Genomic DNA, 21349 nt, shown 5'->3' on the forward strand with positions numbered 1-21349 from the left:
GAGTTACAGGAAATGGGTCAGTCCAGGTCTGAGCCGGTCGTCGATGGGTCAGAGTCCACTGGCCACTTTGTCCCCCTCCTGTTGTGAACTTGAGGGCTGGGATGTACCCGCCTGTTGGGGGGAACGGCGAGAGAGACGGCAAGGAGAGGTGGCCGGTTAAGATGCGGAGATGGTGGCATCGGCGTCTGGTGGAGCCTCGCAGAGGAAGCAGCCTTTTGGGAGATGCTGTCTTCTGGAGAAAGGAGAGGACGGAGGAACGCCGAGCCACCGCTGTGGGGGTGCCGAGGGAGAGCTGAGAGAGAGCGTGGCACCGGAGAAACATCTTGCTGGTGCGGAGAAATGGCGGCGGGACCGGACGGAGGATGGAGGGTCGCAGCGCCGGCAGGGAGGCGATGAGAGGAGCCGAGGGGAGCGAGAGGAGTCGAGTCCCCGCCGGGATAGACCTCCAGCCCGACTCCGGAGATGAGAGGTCCGGCGTCGAGATAGCAGTGCCGGGGAACGACGGAGACAACGTGGGGGGAGAGAGACAGCTTTTTGGGAAGGAATGGAGCCCAGGGGCGGAAGCCAGCTTCAACGCCAACGGATGAAGGAAGACATCTAGGGGCAATAATTTAGCCCCCTCCCTCGTATGGCACCAGTGGGTGAGAGCTGCTGGGGGCCAGGAGGAGATTAAAAAACTAAGAACTGAGGATTATTTCTCCAACTTTCCTCCCCCCCCTCCTTCCCCTCTTAACCTTGATTCTTGATTTGTGTGCATCATCGCTGAGGAACTATGCCCCCTTGTGGATTGTGGATGGATTGAAGATCTATGCCCCCTTGTGGACTGATTTAAAAGACAGCTAGAAAGAGAGGAGGTTTAACATCAAGACTCTTTAAACTAGATCAATACCTTAGACCATGGAGACCAAGGAACATCACACCTGGACTGATTGATTACTGATGATTATAAATTGTTTTAAGACCTGATTTTATACCATCAAAAGAAAATCAATTTTTACTAATTTATAATTTTTACCCTATATTTATATAAGTATAATTTTAATGTTTTAGTGTTTTAAATTTTTTATCAATTGCTATTTTATACTGTTACTAATTTAATTGTTTTTTAATATAATTGGGGTGCTAAGTAATGGATGACTGGGATAAATATACTTGTGGGTATGAATGGAATGATTGGTATAATTGGGTTGGTGGGGTGGGGTTATGGTATGGATGAGTTGATTGATAGTAGTGTGAATGATAGATTTGGCCCACCTGACGCTCGGGAGACAGGAGAGGAAGGGGCACCGGTCTCTGGGGTGGCAGAGGGTCGGAATATCCCTGTGTTGCTGGAGAGAGGCAGATATGGCGGGGGCCACAGAGCTAGCCGTTCCAGGGGAACGAGGGACCGTTGCTTCATAACGGTCCCTTGTTCTGGCTCTGTGAGCCCAATCTTGGGTACTGGTGATGAGTGTAACTCTGGCCCTGGACTCAGGTTGCTGCTGCTTAACGCCAGGTCGGTGGTAAATAAAGCTCTCCTCATCCGGGATCTGATCCTGGATGAGGAGGCTGACCTGGCCTGTATTACTGAAACCTGGTTGGGCCCGGAGGGAGGTGTTCCTCTCTCTGAAATTTGCCCAGCCTGGTTTCAGATATGGCATCAACCTCGACCCCAGGGAAGGGGGGGGAGGAGTGGCTATTATAGCCAGGGAGAGCCTTTGCCTGCGTAGGCTCATTGCTCCGGAAATTGCGGGTTGCGAGTCTCTCTTACTGAAGTTGGACTTAGGGGTCCAGGTGGGCTTATTTCTCACGTACCTGCCTCCCAGCTGCGTGTCAAAAGCCCTGCCTGTGCTACTCGAGGAGGTAGCCGGGTTGGCGGTGGAGTTCCCCGGATTCATTGTCCTGGGGGACTTCAACCTGCCATCACTCGGCGAAACCTCTGGGTTGGCACAGGAGTTCATGGCCACCGTGACAGCCATGGACCTGACTCAAGTAGTACAGGGTCCGACTCACGATGGAGGGCACGCACCCGACATGGTATTCCTTTCCGAGCAATTGAGAAATGGTCTGAGACTAAGGGGCTTAGAAGCATTGCCTTTGTCATGGTCAGACCATTTTCTACTACGGCTTGACTTCCTGGCTCCAATCCTTCCCCGCAGGGAGGCGGAACCAATGAAGATGTTCCGCCCCAGACGCCTGATGGACCCAGAGGGCTTTCAGACGGCACTTGGGGTTATTCCAGAGGCACTCATCCACAGTTCGGCGGAGTCTCTTGCGGAGGCCTGGAACACGGCTGCTGGGGAGGCTCTTGACCGGATTGCGCCTTTGCGACCTCTCCGTGGTGCTAGACCTCGTAGAGCCCCATGGTTCAACGAGGAGCTCCGGGAGTTGAAACGCCAAAAGAGACGTCTAGAGAAGCGATGGAGGAAGAGTAGGTCTGAATCTGATCGAACACTTGTAAGAGCTTTTATTAAGACTTACAAAGTGGCGCTCAAGGCGGCAAGATGCGCGTACCATGCCACCTTGATTGCATCAGCGGAATCCCGCCCGGCCGCTCTGTTTAGGGTGACCCGCTCCCTTCTTAACCAGGGGGGAGTTGGGGAGCCCTTACAGAGTAGTGCCAAGGAGTTTAACACGTTTTTCGCTGATAAAGTCGCTCAGATCCGGGCCGACCTCGACTCCAATTGTAAAACAGAGTCGACTGACAATGAGTCAGTCGAGGTGACTGGGGCACGTACTTGTCCACCTGTCTGGGAAGAGTTTGATCTGGTGACACCTGATGAAGTGGACAAGGCCATTGGAGCTGTGAGTTCCGCCACCTGTCTACTGGATCCGTGTCCCTCCTGGTTTGTTTCGGCCAGCAGGGAGGTGACACTGAGCTGGGCCCAGGAGATTACCAACGCTTCCTTGGGGAGGGGAGTTTTTCCAACACTCTATAAAGAAGCGTTCATGCGCCCCCTCCTCAAGAAGCCTTCCCTGGACCCAGCCGTACTTAACAACTATCGTCCAGTCTCCAACCTTCCCTTTATGGGGAAGGTTGTCGAGAAGGTGGTGGCACTCCATCTCCAGCGGTCCTTGGAAGAAGCTGATTATCTAGGTCCCCAGCAGTTGGGTTTCAGGCCCGGTTACAGCACGGAAACCGCTTTGGTCGCGTTGATGGATGATCTCTGGCGGGCCCGGGACAGGGGTTTATCCTCTGTCCTGGTGCTCCTCGATCTCTCAGCGGCTTTCGATACCATCGACCATGGTATCCTTCTGCACCGCTTGGAGGGGTTGGGGGTGGGAGGCACTGTTCTTCAGTGGTTCTCCTCCTACCTCTCTGGCCAGTCGCAGTCGGTGTTAGTGGGGGGTCAGAGGTCGGCTCCGAGGTCTCTCCCTTGTGGGGTGCCTCAGGGGTCGGTCCTCTCCCCCTTGCTATTTAACATCTACATGAAACCACTGGGTGAGATCATCCAAGGACATGGGGTGAGGTATCATCAATATGCCGATGATACCCAGCTTTACATCTCCACCCCATGCCCAGTCAACGAAGCGGTGGAAGTGATGTGCCGGTGCCTGGAGGCTGTTGGGACCTGGATGGGTGTCAACAGACTCAAGCTCAACCCGGATAAGACGGAGTGGCTGTGGGTTTTGCCTCCCAAGGACAACTCCATCTGTCCGTCCATTACCCTGGGGGGGGAATTACTGACCCCCTCAGAGAGGGTCCGCAACTTGGGCGTCCTCCTCGATCCACAGCTCACATTAGAAAACCATCTCTCAGCTGTGGCGAGGGGGGCGTTTGCCCAGGTTCGCCTGGTGCACCAGTTGCGGCCCTATCTGGACCGGGACTCATTGCTCACAGTCACTCATGCCCTCATCACCTCGAGATTCGACTACTGTAATGCTCTCTACATGGGGCTACCTTTGAAAAGTGTTCGGAAACTTCAGATCGTGCAGAATGCAGCTGCGAGAGCAGTCATGGGCTTTCCTAGGTATGCCCATGTTTCACCATCACTCCGCAGTCTGCACTGGCTGCCGATCAATTTCCGGTCACAATTCAAAGTGTTGGTTATGACCTTTAAAGCCCTTCATGGCATCGGACCAGAATATCTCCGAGGCCGCCTCCTGCTGCACAAATCCCAGCGACCGATTAGGTCCCACAGAGTGGGCCTTCTCCGGGTCCCATCAACTAAACAATGTTGGTTGGCGGGCCCCAGGGAAAGAGCCTTCTCTGTGGCGGCACCGGCTCTCTGGAACCAACTCCCCCTGGAGATCAGAACTGCCCCTACTCTTCCTGCCTTCCGTAAACTCCTTAAAACCCACCTTTGCCGTCAGGCATGGGGAAATTAAACATCTTCCCCTGGGCACGTTTAATTTATACATGGTATGCTTGTGTGTGTGTCTGTTAGTATATGGGGTTTTTTAAATCTTTAAATATTTTAATTAATTGGATTATTTACGATTTGTTTTCACTTGTTGTGAGCCGCCCCGAGTCTTCAGAGAGGGGCGGCATACAAATCCAAATAATAAATAAATAAATAATAAATAAATAAATAAATAAAAAGGCAGATGGAAGCGCATGACAGCGTACAAGAGCAAATGCCTTTCGATGGCTTGCTGACTCTAGCTGTCCCAGGTATCTTGCAGGAGCCACAACATATCTAGTGGCATCTGGGGTCAGAAACAGCAGAGCTCTACCCAAGTCCTCCTGCCTCTCGATGTCCTCCACCCTTTGTCGCAAGGTTTGTCCTGTAGATCATAGTTCATCATGAGTATTAAATCTGGGGAGAAGCCTAATTTGTGAAGATTGAACTCGATGGCCTTAATCCATGAGGAGGAAAATTCATCGTGAAGGATTAATGGAGCAAGACCTTGCAGAAAAAAATTAAACTTTAACCACATATTTTGCTTCGACTTTTATCAGTCCAGTCTCCAGGCGCAGAAGTGCGTTAGAGACGTAGCGTGGCATCTGGAGAATTGCTCTAATAAATTTAGATTGAACTAATTCTAGTGATGTAAAGTGTAAAGCTGAAGCTGGCAGTCCAAGCAAGGACCCGTAAAGAAGCTGAGCTAACGACTTGGCCTTAAAAAGCTTGATAGCAGCAGGAACATAATAACCTCCCTTTGTGCAGAAAAAAATGAGAATGAAGCTCGCTGATCTTTGGCCCAAGGCAGCTGCATATTCTCCATGTGCTTTCCTTGAGCCATTGGCCTGAAAGACCACCCCCAGGTATTTAAAGGTGGTTACCTGCTCTATTTTGTGCCCATCAAGATACCATGAGTAAATTTTTGGCCTTTTTGCAAAGGCCATGATCTTTGTTTTTTCATAATTTATACTCAGGTTATTGTTATTACAGTACTGAAAAAGGGCTCGCAAGGCTCTTTTAAGGCCTACTGGCGTCCTGGAGAGGATCACGGTGTCATCTGCATAGAGCAAAAGGGCGATGTTTCAGTCACCTATTTTGGGGTGTGTGTGATTTGGTTTGTTTAACCATTTTGCCATATCTTTTATATAAAAGTTGTAAAGTAGGGGGCCAGGATGCACCCCTGTTTAACCCCTCTTTCAGTTTTAACCTGCTTTGAGTGGGACCCTTGCGTATTACACCTCACCTTGAGGGACATCTTGGTATGTAGGGCACGTAGTAAATGAAGAAGCCTTTGATCAATGGAGGCAGCTTCCAACTTCTCCCATAATTTAGTCCTAGTAACTGAATCAAAGGCAGCCTTAAGATCTATAAATCCAGCATATATTGATACAGGACTATTTGAGATGTATTTTTCTATAAGATGGCAGAGGACTAAGCACTGATCTTTTTTTTTTTCCAATATTTTTTATTAATTTTCTTAAAATAACACACAGACTTACAAACATTTAACATTGAATGTGGGGATGTATCATCCCCGCTTTTCTCAAAAGTATAAATGAAGATACAGAAAAAGGAATACATGATTAAATGCGTAATTCAATACTACTAATACAAAAATATCTAGTAAGGAAAAAGTGATATTGTAAAAAAGAAAAATAGTTATAACTAATATAAAGTCAAACAATCTTGTCGATTCTATGTATATAAACTAAATCTAATATTAATCTCAATAAAAAGAAAAGAAAGATTTAAACCAAAGTATCTATACTTATTATTAATCTTCTATTATTATTTTTTTTCCTTATCTATCCATTCATAAACATTGTTCCATGTTTCATAAAATTTCGTTTCTTTTTGATCATTCAAGCGTCTTGTCATCATATCCATCTCCGCGCAGTCTAATATTTTTGTAATATTTTTGTAAAGAAGAACTCCCTCTTCTTTAGGGATATTTTCCCCTTTCCAATTTTGCGCGTAAATAGTCCTTGCCGCTGTAAAAATATATATGATTAAGTACAAGATTTCTTTTTTGTAATTTTGGTTAGTAATTCCTAGTAAACAGAACTCCGGGGTAATTTCTATTTTTTGCTTTGTAATCTCTTTTGTCATTTTCTCTATCATTTTTCAATACATTTTAGCTTTATTACATGTCCACCATTGATGGTAGTAGGATCCTATTTCTTTCTTACATTTCCAACACAAAGGTGATGTCTTAGGGAACATTTTTGCTATTCTACTTGGTGGGAGATGCCATCTATAGAACATTTTAATTTGATTCTCTTTCAAAGAAACTGATTTTGTCATCTTCCAATTGCACATCCAAACTTTCTCCCATGTGTCTAAATCTATTTCTTTGCCTATATTTCTGCACCACAGTATCATACTATCTTTTAATGTTAAATCAATATTCTTGTGAGCAATCAGATATTTGTATATTTTCCCAATTACCCTGTTTTGATTTTTAGTAATTAAATCACTTAACAAATTTTTATTTTTATTGAATATATAAAGTATATTGTCTTTCTGGTATCTAGATCTAATCTGTGCATAGTGCCACCAATCGATTTGTATCCCTTCGTCTTGTAATTTAATTCTAGTTTTTAATTTCATTTGATCATCTAACAAATCTTTATATCTTATTTTTCTTGTATCCTTGATGGAATTTGGATGTATTATTGCGTCTAATGGGGCAACCCAATCCGGAATTGTTAAGAAGTGGTTTTTCTTTATATCTTTCCATACATCAAATAAGTATTTTCTTAATGTATGTCTTTTAAAATAAGAAACGAAGGCATGCCAGCCAAGCATAAGATCATGTCCTTCTAATTTTAATGTTCTCGTGTCATCTAGGGTTATCCAATTTTTAATCCATGTTAAGGCGGCTGCCTGGTAATATAATTTCCAATTTGGGAGGGCAAAACTCCCCCTCTCTTTTATATCTTCTAACATATTTATCTTAATTCTTGCCTTTTTTCCTTGCCATAAAAATTTTCTAACCACATTTGTTAGATTTTTAAAAAAAATTGCCCCTGGATTTATTGGGATCACTTGAAATAAAAATAATACCCTAGGTAAGATATTCATCTTAATTGTAGCAATTCTTCCCAGGAAGGATATTTTTAAGTTATTCCATATTTCTAAATCCTTTTTAATTTCATTAATTAATTTTATATAATTATCATTCTTTAATGTTATTGTTTTGGCTGTTAGCCATATTCCCAGATACTTTACTTTTTTAACTATTTGTATTCCAGTAATACATTCTAAATTACTTTCTTGTGATTTATTCATGTTTTTGGTTATAAATTTTGTTTTATTTTTATTTATTTTCAAACCTGCTACCTTACCATATTGTTCTATTGTCTGGATTAATCTTGGTGCTGTGACTATCGGATCTTCCATTATAAAGGTCAGATCATCTGCAAAAGCCTGGACTTTATATATCTCTTTTCCAACTGTTAACCCTTTTATCTTTGAATCTGCTCTTATTTTTATTAATAGTGTTTCTAAAGTCATAATGAACAGGAGGGGTGAAATAGGACATCCTTGCCGAACTCCTTTATTTATTTTAAACGCTTCCAATTGCTCGTTATTTAATATAATTTTTGTTGTTTGTTCTGAATAAATAGCGTCTATTAAATTAACAAATTTAGGGCCGAATCTCATTCTATTTAGTTGCATCTTTATAAATGTCCAATTAACGTTATCAAAAGCTTTTTGAGCATCTAAGAACATTAATGATAATGTTTTATCTGAATGTTGCTCATAATATTCTAATACATTAATAATTGTTCTAAGATTATTTTTAATTTGTCTACCTGGCAGGAAACCATTTTGGTCTGAGTGGATTTTACTATTTATTACCGTTTTCAACCTGTCTGCATATATTGCAATAAATATTTTATAATCTACATTTAATAATGATATTGGTCTATAATTTTTAATTTTTTCCTTTGCTGTATCTGATTTGTGAATTAAAGTTATCAAAGATTCAGACCATGATTTGGGAATTTTACCATCTAACCTGCATTCATTAAAGATTTGCAGCATATTATTTCTTAATGTTTCATTTTCTATTTTATACCACTCTGCTGGGATAGCATCTGGCCCTGTGGCTTTGTTGTTTTTTTGCTTCTTAATAGTTATAAGGAGTTCTTCCATTGTTATAGGACTCTCCATCCTCTCCTGTTGTTCTTCTGTTAATTGTGGTAACTCTGAACTTTCTAAGTATTTAAATACTTCATCTTCCTTGATATTATCATCTTTGTACAATTCTTTAAAAAAAATTTGTACTATGTTTGCTTTTCCCTCTGTGTCATATTTTATTGTTCCGTCTTTGTCTTCTAAATATTTAATTAATTTAGATTGTCTCTGTTTTCTCAGTTTATATGCTAACCATCTACCTGGTTTGTTGGCATGTTCAAAATATTGTTGCTTAGCTCTTTTTATTTTTTCCAGTGTCTGATTTTGTTCTTCCAGTCTAATTTTATGTTTGATTAAATTTATTTTTTTTTCCAAATCCTTATTTTTCATATTTTGTTGTGATATAAATTCTAATTGTTTTAATTCATTCGTTAATTGTTCATATTTTCTTTTCTTTATTATATTTTGCTGTGTAGGATATTGTTAATCCTCTTATGTATGCTTTAGTTGCGTCCCATAAATTTTGGGGAGTAGTATCTGTATTTTTATTAATTTCGAAAAATATTTTTAATTCCTTTTCAATCCATTCTTTATATTCTTTCTCTTTCAAAATATTTCTATTCATTTGCCAGTTGTAATGCTTTTTACTATTTCTCATGTAGACTATAACTGGATTATGGTCCGCCCAAGTATTAACATCTATTTCCACCTCTTGTATATACTCTGCTGTTGTTTTAGGAGCCCACACCATATCTATTCTAGTCCAAATTTTGTGGGGGTTTGAGTAGAAAGTATATTGCCTTCTTTGAGGATGTCTTTCCCTCCAGATATCATTCAATAACAGTTCTGCTTTCATTTTTTGAAAAGTGGAGGGTAGTAAATTCTTTTTTTCTTTTTACTATTTTTCTTCTCCCCCGAGTGGTCTAATTGCCTGTTTGTTATGGCATTAAAATCTCCAATAATTAACATATTTTCCAAATTTAACTCTATAATTTTTTGGTGTAGTTTTTTATAAAATGCAATTTGATCATCGTTTGGGGCATATATAGAAACAATAGCAAGAGGTCTAGGTTCAATATTAACCTGGACAATCAAAATTCTACCTTCGTTGTCACTAAATAATTGTTTGGAATTTATAGAACTCTCAACATACATTGCTACTCCTCTTTTCCTTTGATCTGCTAATGCGGCATACATATTTCCAATTTTATTATTTAGCAATAAGTTCCGATTACTTTTTTTTATATGTACTTCTTGAAGTATAACAATTTGAGCCTTTTGGTTCTTAATTTTAGAAAATATTTGTTTTCTTTTTTTTGGTTCATTTAGTCCATTGACATTTACAGAGAAAATTTTTAAGTCTCTCAATGTGGTCATTTATTCTTGGTTTCCCGCTGGGGTTGCTTTCTTCTGGCCCCGTGGTCCTGCTCCTCCACTTGTGCAGATGCCCCCATGGCTTCCGCCTGCATTGCTTCCAGTTCTCTTGTTAACTGTTCCATTTCGCTTATTCCGCTATTTTCATAAAAGTCTCTTGCTTGGTCCAGATTCTCCAACTTATATCTTGTTGATTTCCATGTCAATGACAGTCCTTGTGGAATAAGCCAGCGAAAAGTTATGTTCTCTTTGATCAAGAGTTTGGTCAAAAAATGGTAGTCTCTTCTAGTCTCTCGAACACGTCTTGGAATTTGTTTTAATATTTTTATTTCTTTACCTTTGTGTTGTAATTGACCAGTTCTTGACCAGTGCAATATGTCATCTCTCAAGGTTTTTCTTACAAATTTGATGTGAATCTCTCGTGGAAGGTTGAAACGGCGTATGTAGCTGTTCGAAGTTCTGAAAACTTCATCGATTTCTTTTATTATTTCAAGTGGGTCCATCTTGAGGATTTTCCCAATAATGTCAGCCATAATGGCCTTTAAATCTTCATCCTTTTCTTCTATTATATTTTGAAATCGTAGCCCATATGATGCACGTTGCATTTCCAGATGTGTGATTGATTCATCATATCTTCTGTAACGTGAATCCACTCTGTCCTCAAGGTGATCAATTCTTTTCTCCATTTTCTCCGCCTTTTCTTCAGCTACTTTCATTCGGTTTTCACTGTCTTTCAAGGCTTGTTTGATCTCCTTCATCTGGTCTTTCATCTCTCCTGTGTCTACTTTCATATCAGCCATCTCTGCTTTTATTTCGTCTCTCTGTTGGGTTGCATCGCGTTGAGATTGAAGCATAAAATCATTTAATGCAGTTAGTGTCTCTTGGATTGAGGCCAGCGAAGGTTGTTGTGGTTTCTCTTTGTCCTTCTCCTTGGTAAACATAGTTGCTGATAAGACCGGCTGTGCGGGGGATGGATGAGGCGAGCCTTGGGGGGACGATGCAACAGATGTCTGCTTCTTAATTGTTTTGGTGTAGGTAGAAGTACTTGACATTTTAAAATTTGAAATTAATATTATTTTATGTTAGCAATATGTAGAAAATTACTATAAATTCCAAACATACACAATTAATTACCCTAGGCAAACCACAATAAAAATTCAAATAAAAACTGAAATTTGGAATACAGTTCAAGTACAAATGCGATTAGAATTCAATGTTCAGGATATAACTCATAAATTCTTATTACTCTAAGTCCAAAATTTATATATATAAAAAAAGAAATTGGTTTGGCACAGCAGGGGAAGAAAAAATAGAAGGAAAACCAAAGGAGAAGGAGGAAGAAAGGAAATAAAGAAAAAAGAAAAAGAGAGTAAAAAGAAGAGGGCAATCTAGAAGAAAAGAAAGAATATTATTCAATTAAGGAGGAGCAGAATACCAAGGGTTTTTAACAGTGCATATACAAAACCAAGATAATTATGATGTAATATGGGTTTAAAATTCAAAACTTAAAATTGTAAGAAGGAAAAAGCAAAAAACCAATTATTAATATTCCAGTCGTAATAGAATAATTTTGTTGATTGAAGATCTAATCTGTTTTAGAAAACACTTTAGCGTAGGTTAAAAGAAGGTCCCGTTGATTTAAAAAATAGAAACAGTAAAGTTTAATCTTCTCAAAATTTATAAAATCTCAGTTTTCCAAACAATTGCAATTTAATTATCCAATGTTAAAATGAAGTCGATCCGTCTCTCGCAGCTTAAGGGAAATTGTAAAGCCTCTCCGCTACAAATCCGACAAAACCGCCGTTAATCCAAATGAAATGATCCAACGAAGTAATCCAAATAGGGTCAATCAGATAATCCAAATACAAAAAATCCCAAATAGGAGGAAAATATTTTTTAATATATTTATTCAAGTTTTGTGACTAGATAGTAAACAGTCTTAATCCTTCCGCTAGAAAAATCCGAGCCCGGACTTCATTTTCTAATATTTTTGTAACCAATTGCTTCAAGAGGGGAAAAAATATTCAGCCAAATAGTGTCATTTTATATCTATTAAACCTTTTAATGTCTCATTTTGAAATCCTTTAAATTCTCCTTGTTTTCAAGCGTTTGACAGTTCAAGTCCAAATTCAAAGAAATAAGTGAAAGTAGTAAAAATAAGTTCTGGCTGTTGATTTGCGCCTGGATACAATGTTTTTCAACAACTTTCTCTTTCGCCTTCTTTTAAAACTTTTTATTCTCCGCTTTCTTTTACTTCAATCTTCTTATTTAACATGAAACATAGAAGAAAAAAATCTTTTTACCTTGATTGTAGCTTCTTTAGTGTATTCCTTTTTCACTGAGGATTGCTTTAATCTCTGCTTTCACTTTTCAGATGTTTCTTGCTTCCCGCTGGTTTGGTGGGATCGCAATGGCCGCGTCCTCTTACGAGAGGACTGGTGCTCCCTGCTCCAGAGCTGCAGGACAGACCCCCTGCCGCCGAAGTCTCGGCGATGGCTCCTCAGACAGAGGGAAATCCCCTGTTCTAGGATCGAAACATCCGGACTCGATCCGATCGCGTTGGGGCGACCTCTGGGAGGGTGAAAGGAGTCTCAAGGCAGAGCCCTGCCAAGAGACTCCGCTGCGGTCCTCAACGAAACCGGAAGTCCGGACTAAGCACTGATCAATAGTGCTCCTTCCCTCTCTAAAGCTGGCTTGCTCTTCAGTGATCAGATTCTCAGAATCCAGCCACTCCTTTAGCTTGCCTTGTAGGTGTTTGGCGTAAGGTTTACTAATTATATTTAATAGACTTATTGGTCTATAGTTGGCAGGGTCATCTCTTTTCCCCCTCTCAAAAATTGGGATCACAATTGCCAAGCCCCAATCCTCTGGGACATAGCCAGTTGAATCAATATACGTGAATAGCACTGCCAAAACTGGTGTCCACCACTCCAAGTTATTCTTCAATATTTCTGAGATAACCAAGTCAGCTCCCAGGGCTTTGCCTGACCTGAGTTGGCCAATGAGCGATTTAATTTCAGACTCTGAGACTGGGGGCCAATTTGGCAAGTCCTTCTTTGTACATCTTATACTTTCTTTAGATGGGTCTTCGTACATCCTCTGAAAGTGAAGTTCCCAGGTGTTAGTAGGTATAGAACGTCTAATGGAGTATGTATTTTATCTGAGTGTCTGGCTATTAAATGCCAGAATAGAGAGGAGTTCCTTTGCTTTGCAGCCCCAATAAGCTGTTCGCAGGAGGACCTTTCATCTTGTCTCTTCTTAAGGGCAATTAGTTGCTTATACTGTTTTTTGAGGGTAACAAGATGGTTTAGGCTTGTTTTGTTGCCATTCCCAGTCTCACTTTTGTACCGCTTATAAGCCAAGGTGAGAGCTTCCTTGGCTTCCACACAGTCCTTGTCAAACCATTGTTTTGAGGTAGTATAGGATCTCTTAGCTGAAAAGTTTTGATCATATACTAGAATTGGTTGAAGCTTATGGATTATACTTGTATATGATTCTAGTAAGTTTTGAGAAGGGTTGGCTGTGGTTGGCTGTGGTAAAGGCTGAGCGAAGTTTTTGAAGATTATCCTCTGATAGAGCTTTTTTCACCTTTTGGTCCAGTTGTTGGGACCATTTGACTCTACATCTTGTTGGGGATTAAAATGGGATACAAAAAAATAAAAAAGACAAGGGTTCGGTTCAAAGTTCTGCTCAGATTAAAGAAATTAGAGTTTGAGAAGGGTTGATTAAGCTTGGAGTATTGTTTTGTTTGCTCTTTTTAAACTTTAATTATTTTTTCTATTTAGATATATGAATTTAGGAATTGCTCATCTGTTTTAATAAAGTTAGAAGTATTGATTATAATAAGATATGTAGTAGGTGATACTGATTTGGATTAATGCATAAATGGAATTGAATTTAGAATTGTTGGGGAGATTAATGATATTAATGATTTTTAATTGATTGAAAATAGAGGATATTTATAATTTCCCGCCTTTTTTTCTTTTCTCAAATTGACTGAAATTTAAGATTAATAATTAAGTAAGAAATGTAGATAAGTATTAATTGGCTAAATGTTAGATGGGCTGAAATAATTTTTAAATTTGGGATTAGGTAAATGTACTATTTAGAGGAGGGGGAAGTCTGTAATTTGTATATGCTTATGCTTTATTTTTAATTTTTTTTTGTTAACATCTGATTGGCTATACAAATTTGTGACTTTGCGAACTCTTGAAGGAGAGTGGCTGTGACGTCTTCACAGCTGCTTGTTATCTGCTTTGTGTTTGTTTATTGTTCTTCACAGCACTCAAGGTGGTTGCTTTGAAGGTGAGCATTTTGCCTGACTAAAAGTGTTTTTGGCTCCTCTTTTACTTTCGATAAAAAACAGTGGTATTGACTTACAACTGTGTGTGTCTGAATTCCTACCTTTGAACTTAATTGAGGGCTCGTGCTAAGAAGGCTAACCGAACACCTTCTTTCCTTCCTTCCCTCCTTTCCCTCCCCCCTTCCTTCCTTCCTCTCCACTTTTCTTTTTCCCTCCCTCTCTTTCCCTTTTCTTTCTTTCTCTCCACTTCTCTCTCTTTCTTTTTCCTCTTTTCCCTCTCTCACATTCTCTTCCCCCAGGTCTCTCTCATTTATGTGTACCTCTCCCTCTCTTTCCCCCTTCTCTCTCTCATTTCTTTCTCTCTCCTCCCTTGTGTGTCCAATCACACTTGGCCAATAAAGAAATATCCCGGAGCAAATACTCGGGTCAGCAGTGACTATATAGCCTGCACTGCAAGAGGCGGCGGAGGGGATTATATAAGGCTTGGCTCCAGGCACTGTTAATAGGTGAGTAAGTCCTGTGAAGGAGTTGTGTGTCTGCCAGAATGGAGCCTTTCCATGACCCGTGTGGGGTGCAAGGCTCGGCAGCATCGACAGCTTCGGCTAACTTGAAAGTTAGGATGCAGAGCAAGCGGTAGGACTTGTGGCTGGTGTTCTCACCCCTGCTTTTTCCCTGGAAGTCATTAGCGAAGGCAGTCAGCAGTGAGTTCCAATAGCAGAGAGTGGCCCGACAGCTTGGGAGGGGCGGATTGGGCACCACCGGTTCCAGCTGTCAGGCAGGGAGAAACAGTTCCTGGCTCTGCTGTGTGATGTTGGAAAACACTGAGTGGTGGTTCATTTTTGGGTGCGCGACCGTGCACCTTAGAGGGAACAGTGCTTGGGGTGCCCCTCTGCTTACTTCCCTCCATGTGGATGTAATTCTATTAAGGACTATATTTGAAGTGTGGTTTATCAGCCAGTTGCAAATCCATCTTGTGGTAATGATGTCTATCCCACATTTTTCTAGCTTACCAAGAAGTGGGCTATGGTATATTTTGTCAAATGCCTTATTAAAATCCATTTATACTATGTCCACAGTATTTTGTTGGTCTGCTAATTTACTCACTTTGTCAAAGAATATGTTTGGCTTGCTATGATTTGTTTTTGACAAACTTGTGTTGGTTTTGGGTTATAAGTTGCTTTCAGGTGTTTGCAGAACTGTTGCTTCATTGTCTTTGCCAGGATATTCCTAGCTATTGATGTCAGGCTGATTAGCCTGTAATTTCCAGAATCTGATTTTTTTTAATGAGGAACACCAGCTTCTTTTTAGTCCTCTGGTGCTCCAGGATCTTGGAAAGATATGATTCAGTTGTTCCAAGATCATGTCTGACAGCTTCTTCAGAACTCTGGGAATTAATCCAACAAAACCTGGTCGTCTGAACTTACCTAGATTAGGCTTGTTTTCTCTTACCATTTTCTTGCTATTTTAATTTGTATTCCGAGTCTGTCTTTTAAAGTTCTGTTTCTAGGAGTTTGAACTATTTTTTATTTTTATGTGAAAACAGATGAAAACAGTTGAAAAGAAGGAATTAAGCAGCTCTGCTTTCTCTCTGCTGACTGTCACTTCCTTGCCACCCACTGTTTCCTTGACTTTTTTCTTATTTTTTTATATGTTGAAAGAAACTTTTATTATTATTATTTTTCACATTTTTAAAAAGTCTTAATTTGTCCTGAGCTTCAGTTTTTCTGACTTCATCTTTCAAGTATTATATAATATGCTGGTATTCTGCCTTAGCTATGTGTCCTCTTTCCATTTTTGTCTTTTGTCATTTTATCTTTCAGTTTATAAGATTTATTTTTTTTTGCAAACTTGCTGGTTGCTTCTTGGATTTCTTTTTCTCTTTTTCAGTGGTATTGTATTGGACTGTGCTTTTACAAAAATATTTTTAGAGTTTCTAGGGTTGTTCTACCCTTTAAGATTTCCAACCATGAAATTCTTCCCATGCTTTCTCTAAGTGTGTTAAAATCAGCTCTTTTAAAAGTCTAAGAAAGTCTAATTATGTGGCATTACTTGTCTGCATTATATTGAATTCTGATGTGATATGGTCACTTTCTTCCAAAGTTCCTACAAATTCAATACTTTCTATCATTTCTTCTACGTGAGTAAAAATTAGGTCCAATATAGCTGTTTCTCTAGTTCCCTCTTCTACCTTTTGGATGATAAAGTTGTTGGCTAGATTAGTCAGAAACCTGTTTGATCTCTCACTTATGCAGTTTGTCTCCTAGTTGATATCAGGGTAGTTAAAGTGGCCTAATACTACTGTGGTGTGGTTTCTTGGTTGGTTGTGTGCCCTGTGTTATACACCTATCATAATGACAACTTTTTTCTTTTTATATTAACCCATATACATTCTAGGAAGATTTTATCCTTATTTTTATGCATTTCTGTGGAGATACAATGATTTTTTACATATATTGCAAATTCCACCACCTCTTTTGTTAGGTATATTTCTTTTGAACAATTTATATCCTTCCATCAATATATTTCAATTGTGAGTTTCACCCCACTGTTGTGTATACTCCTGTTCAGTTTGGGGATTTTTCAGATTCTGATTCAGAAAGTGGTTATGAATTAGTGCTAGGGCCTGATTTAGAGGCAGAAGAAGTAGAAGACCAACCACAAGACGTTCCTATTGGTTCAGATTCAAGTGAAGGAGAAGCAGATGCTAGATGGATAAATCCTTATTTCAGACACTTGCAGAGGTGAAGAGAGCAAGTGTCAGGGAAGAAATATTAAGGAGAGGAACGAGTTAATTAATTAAGTAATTAATTCATCATGTCCGGGAGTCAAAGGAAAAGAGAGTTGAGTCGTCAATCTGCGTTTAAAAAAATTGAGGTTTCCATAAATTTTCCATAAATGGGGGGGGGAATGGGAGGGGTCAATGGCTGCGATGACATGGAGCTGCCCTTGGTCCCATGAGGGTAGCTCTGAATCCCCACCATCTGGGGGTCTCAGTTCTTCTGAACCGAGCCCTCACCTCCTTGCAGGGGAGGTGATGCAGGGGACATGCCGGCAGTCTGATTGGGGGGTCAGCAACCCCCCATCGGACGAACTGGCCTGTCTCGTGCCGGCGGTGGTGTGAAGTCAGCCAGACAGCAATGTCTGTGCTGACTATAGTCGCAGAAAGGCAACACAATGCAGGAGATGAAAGAAGACCGGTAACATCTGGGAAAAGAAAAAAAAGCTTGAGCATAGGTGAAGAAGTACCTGGCGGTGTGCTGGTGAGAATGGAGTGCTAATGACTTTTAAAAATTTTTTTGGAGAATTGTTTATAAAAAGGAAAAAGAAAAGCCGGAAATGGGAACGTAGTGGCTGTATAAAATTTGGAACTTGGCTTTGATTCAATTTGATTTGATTTGGATGATATTTGGACTTCTTTTTGGTTCTTTTTCTCATCAGAATTATTTCTCTTAAGGAAGTGACGTATTGGTGTGAATTTGATCTGCCGTCTTTTTGTTTTGAGGCGCTATTGATCTGCCGTCTTTTTGTTTTGAGGAGCTATTGCACTGCGATTCAAGATTTGCATTTCTATATGAAAAAGAAGCTAATGGAGGATTAACAAATGGTTGTTTATTGGTTGTGTATCTTGCAAGGATGGACTCACTTTGTAACTTTCTTAACTTCATGAGGAGAGGAGGACATTGGCATCTAAGTTTGTATACGTTGGATTCTATCTGGTAGAGACACTTTTGAACTTTTGAACTCTCATCTGGAACTACAGTGGGAGTGGAAACATGAACGATAACAGCAACAGTAATCGTGGAGTAAGGAATTTTGCAGAGACATGGTTACATAACTTGGTTATAAAGCTTGGCAAGAAACTGAACTTTTACAAAAACTGCTTCTTTTATAATTAGATCAGAGCTACAAATGGATTTATATTTGGAGAAAGATTTATGGACTTGAAATATGTTTGATAACAACAACAGCACCTTTAAGGAAAAAAACATCTTTCTAAAATTCTTTAATAATGCAAAGATGGCAACTACCTTAACTAAAATTAGATTTTAAGAAAATTTTAAGGTTAGAGGGATTGTATTTTGATTGGGAGATACAAGGGCTTGATGGAGGGGGAATTTACTAATGGGAACAAAGATAATTATGGTGTGAATAATATATAATTAAGATATTTTTGCTTGAATCTATAAAACTATTTTTTGGGTAAAACTTAAAACATAAATCTTTGAAATTTGGAAACAAGGGAATGATACAAATGGAGGTGGGATATTGGAGGATAATTCTTGGAGGATAATTAATATTAAGGTGTAATACAATCATATTGTTTTAAATATTCGGAGAAGGGGGGTGGAGTAGAGATAGCGTGTGGGAAAATGTAAGGGAAATATACTGGAATTCAGAGCACTGTCATCAGGTTTCTGTTTTTTTGTTTTTTGTTTTTTTTAAAAAAAGTTTTATTATATAAACATTAAAAAAACAATAAGACAGTACATATTTTATCGTTTTACAATATGATTATTTGTTTGTTTAGATATTGTACCTACGTCTTATAAGACAATAACGAAACATAACACAACATAACCCCCCATCCCTTTGAACTCTTATCCTCACAGGTTTTTTGTGTGTAATTATACGGCCTATAACCTCAGCGTTGTTATGAGCTCGTTTTAAAATTCCAGTAAAACTAAAGTCAGGTTATTATTATCATACTCTTGTGTGTAAGGTTAGTTCTGTAAACATCAGATTTTATTTACAGCTATTGTCTCCATCAGGTTTTTGTTATGTATAATCAGTTTGGAACATGAAAGGATTATGGAATTAATAATGGACTTGATAATAGATTTAATAATGAAATTAATTGAGGTGACTTGGTAATGAACTGAATTATTATAGATAATATTTGGAGATTGAATTAAGATATTCAGTTTATTCATTTATATTTAAGAAATTTGGAAATAGAAGATTATGTTGGTAATATTGGGACATTGATTTAAGATATTTAATTTACTGATTTAAACTATAAGAAACCTGGAAACAGAAGATCATGCTTGATTTCTTTTTCTTTTTAAAGGAAAAGAAATCTTGCCAGTGGTAATCATTGAATTTAGAATTTACAGAATGATAAATTTTACAGATCACAATTTAGAAAGGAGGTTGGATTGAGGAAGGGGAACTTTCTTTTAATCTATCTGGATCAATACAATTAGAGTAGGGCACGAGGATTACGCTGGGTAAGCAGTGACAAAATTAGGGTAGGGCATGAAGATTCAGCTGCGTTATATTGAGTAATTGATTCCAGTGGGTTATTGGAGGCTTTTCTCTCTCTCTTCTCCTCTTTTCTTTTTTGTTTATACAGTGATCCCCCGGGTATCGCGATCCCGATCATTGCGAACGGCTATATGGCGATTTTTCAACCCGGAAGTCAAAACACCATCTGCGCATGCACGCCCTTTTTTTCTATGGCCACGCATGCGTAGATGGCGCCGGGCAGATCAGCTGCTGGGCGGCTTCCCTGGGTCTTCCCCCTCTTGCTGGCGGGAGGGCGAGCGGCGGGCATCAGTGAGGAGTTTCCCCACCGCCCACGCAAACTCCTCGCTGCCGCTCGCCCGCCCTTCGCCCGCCCACGCCCTTCGCTCGCGCCGCTTCCCAGCTGAGTCCTGAAGCGAATTGGCTTCAGGACTCAGCTGGGAAGCGGCGCGAGCGAACGGCGTGGGCGGGCGAAGGGTGGGCGAGCGGCAGCGAGGAGTTTGCGTGGGCGGTGGGGAAACCCCAATCTTCGGCTCCTCGCTGCCATTACCCCCAGGGTAATGGTTTAGTTTAGTGGTTTATAGATGAATTTTAAGGTTTGGTAATTTTTGATGGTGTTATACTGAACTATTTTGGGAATTTGGTGAGAGGAGGAGGAAAGATTATTTTTCTCCCTTTTCCCTCTTCTTCTCTTTTTGCTTTGATTGATCTCTTTCTTTTTTCTATTTTTTTTTCTTTTTTTCTTTTTTCTATTTTTTTAGTAGTACTTTTCTCATTCTCTTTTCTTTCTTTTTACATATATTTTCCTCTTTATTTTAACTCATTTGTCTTTCCTCTTTACTTTACTTTTTTACTTTTTAAAATTTTTATGCATTTTTATGATTCCTATAAAGGAATTGTGACTAATTAGATTTTACAATATGGCTAATTTGGAGAATTATTGAGATTTAAATGGGTCTTCTTTCCTTGATTTGTATATTGGAAGGTATTGATGTTTTTTATCTTTTTTAAAAAAAATTCCTTTTGTTTTTTTAAATTTCTTTTTAATGTGCATTTACTAATAAAAAGGTTAATAAATATATATGAAAATTGAAATGGAAGAGATGTGGAGAAATCTGAACTACTACAGCCTAATTAACTTGAGGCATTTAAAATTTGGATCAGCTTAAAAGCTGTTTTAGAGAATATCATATTAATACAATATTAGAAATCTGAGCAGCTATTTATTACCCAGATGTCAAAAGTAAAGGAGGTAGCATTGGATTTGTATACCATAATTTTAAAAATTGAATTATTGATATATTTAAACAATTTGATGTTGTTGGTACTTTACATTCTACTGTGATTAGTGAGAAAATAAACAACATTGTGAAAAAGAAAAAAAAAGGAAAATTGAGGTTTCTTTGAAGCAGCTCTGAATGTAAGCATACCTTGTGTGCTTTTAATTATAGTTTTATGACTATGGGCTAACTCTGACTAGCCATAAATCTTAGAATGACTTGTGGAATGTGTTAATGATTTTGATGTTGCCTTGCATACTGAAGTTTAAGATAAGAGATTAGTGCTGTGTGCCGAGATGATTCAATGTCGAACAAAGGAAAGAAAAATAAAGATGGTGTGGTGTTTTACAAAAATATGTATTTAGAATTCCTTCATTCAAATTACCAATGGCCTTAGACGGGGATCAGAACACCCACCAAGTTTCAAAAATGGCAACTATATCATATTTGCCCTTGTGTACTAGTAATTCAAGTTCATTTTGTTTATTTCTCAAACTTTTTTCTTAGTCATTTGCGTCCTTTATGGCTGACTCTGGATATGCTTCCTATATTTTCCAATTTGTTTTTCTTTCTTTCCACCACTCCCTACTTCCTTGTCTTGGGGTCTATGCTTGAGTTAGGTCCTAAACATCCTAAAGATTGGTGTGTCTTCTTCTCTTGGCTTTTGTTTAAATTCCTTC

This window comes from Erythrolamprus reginae, chromosome 7, assembly GCF_031021105.1.
Source record: "Erythrolamprus reginae isolate rEryReg1 chromosome 7, rEryReg1.hap1, whole genome shotgun sequence".
Lineage (NCBI taxonomy): Eukaryota > Metazoa > Chordata > Lepidosauria > Squamata > Dipsadidae > Erythrolamprus > Erythrolamprus reginae.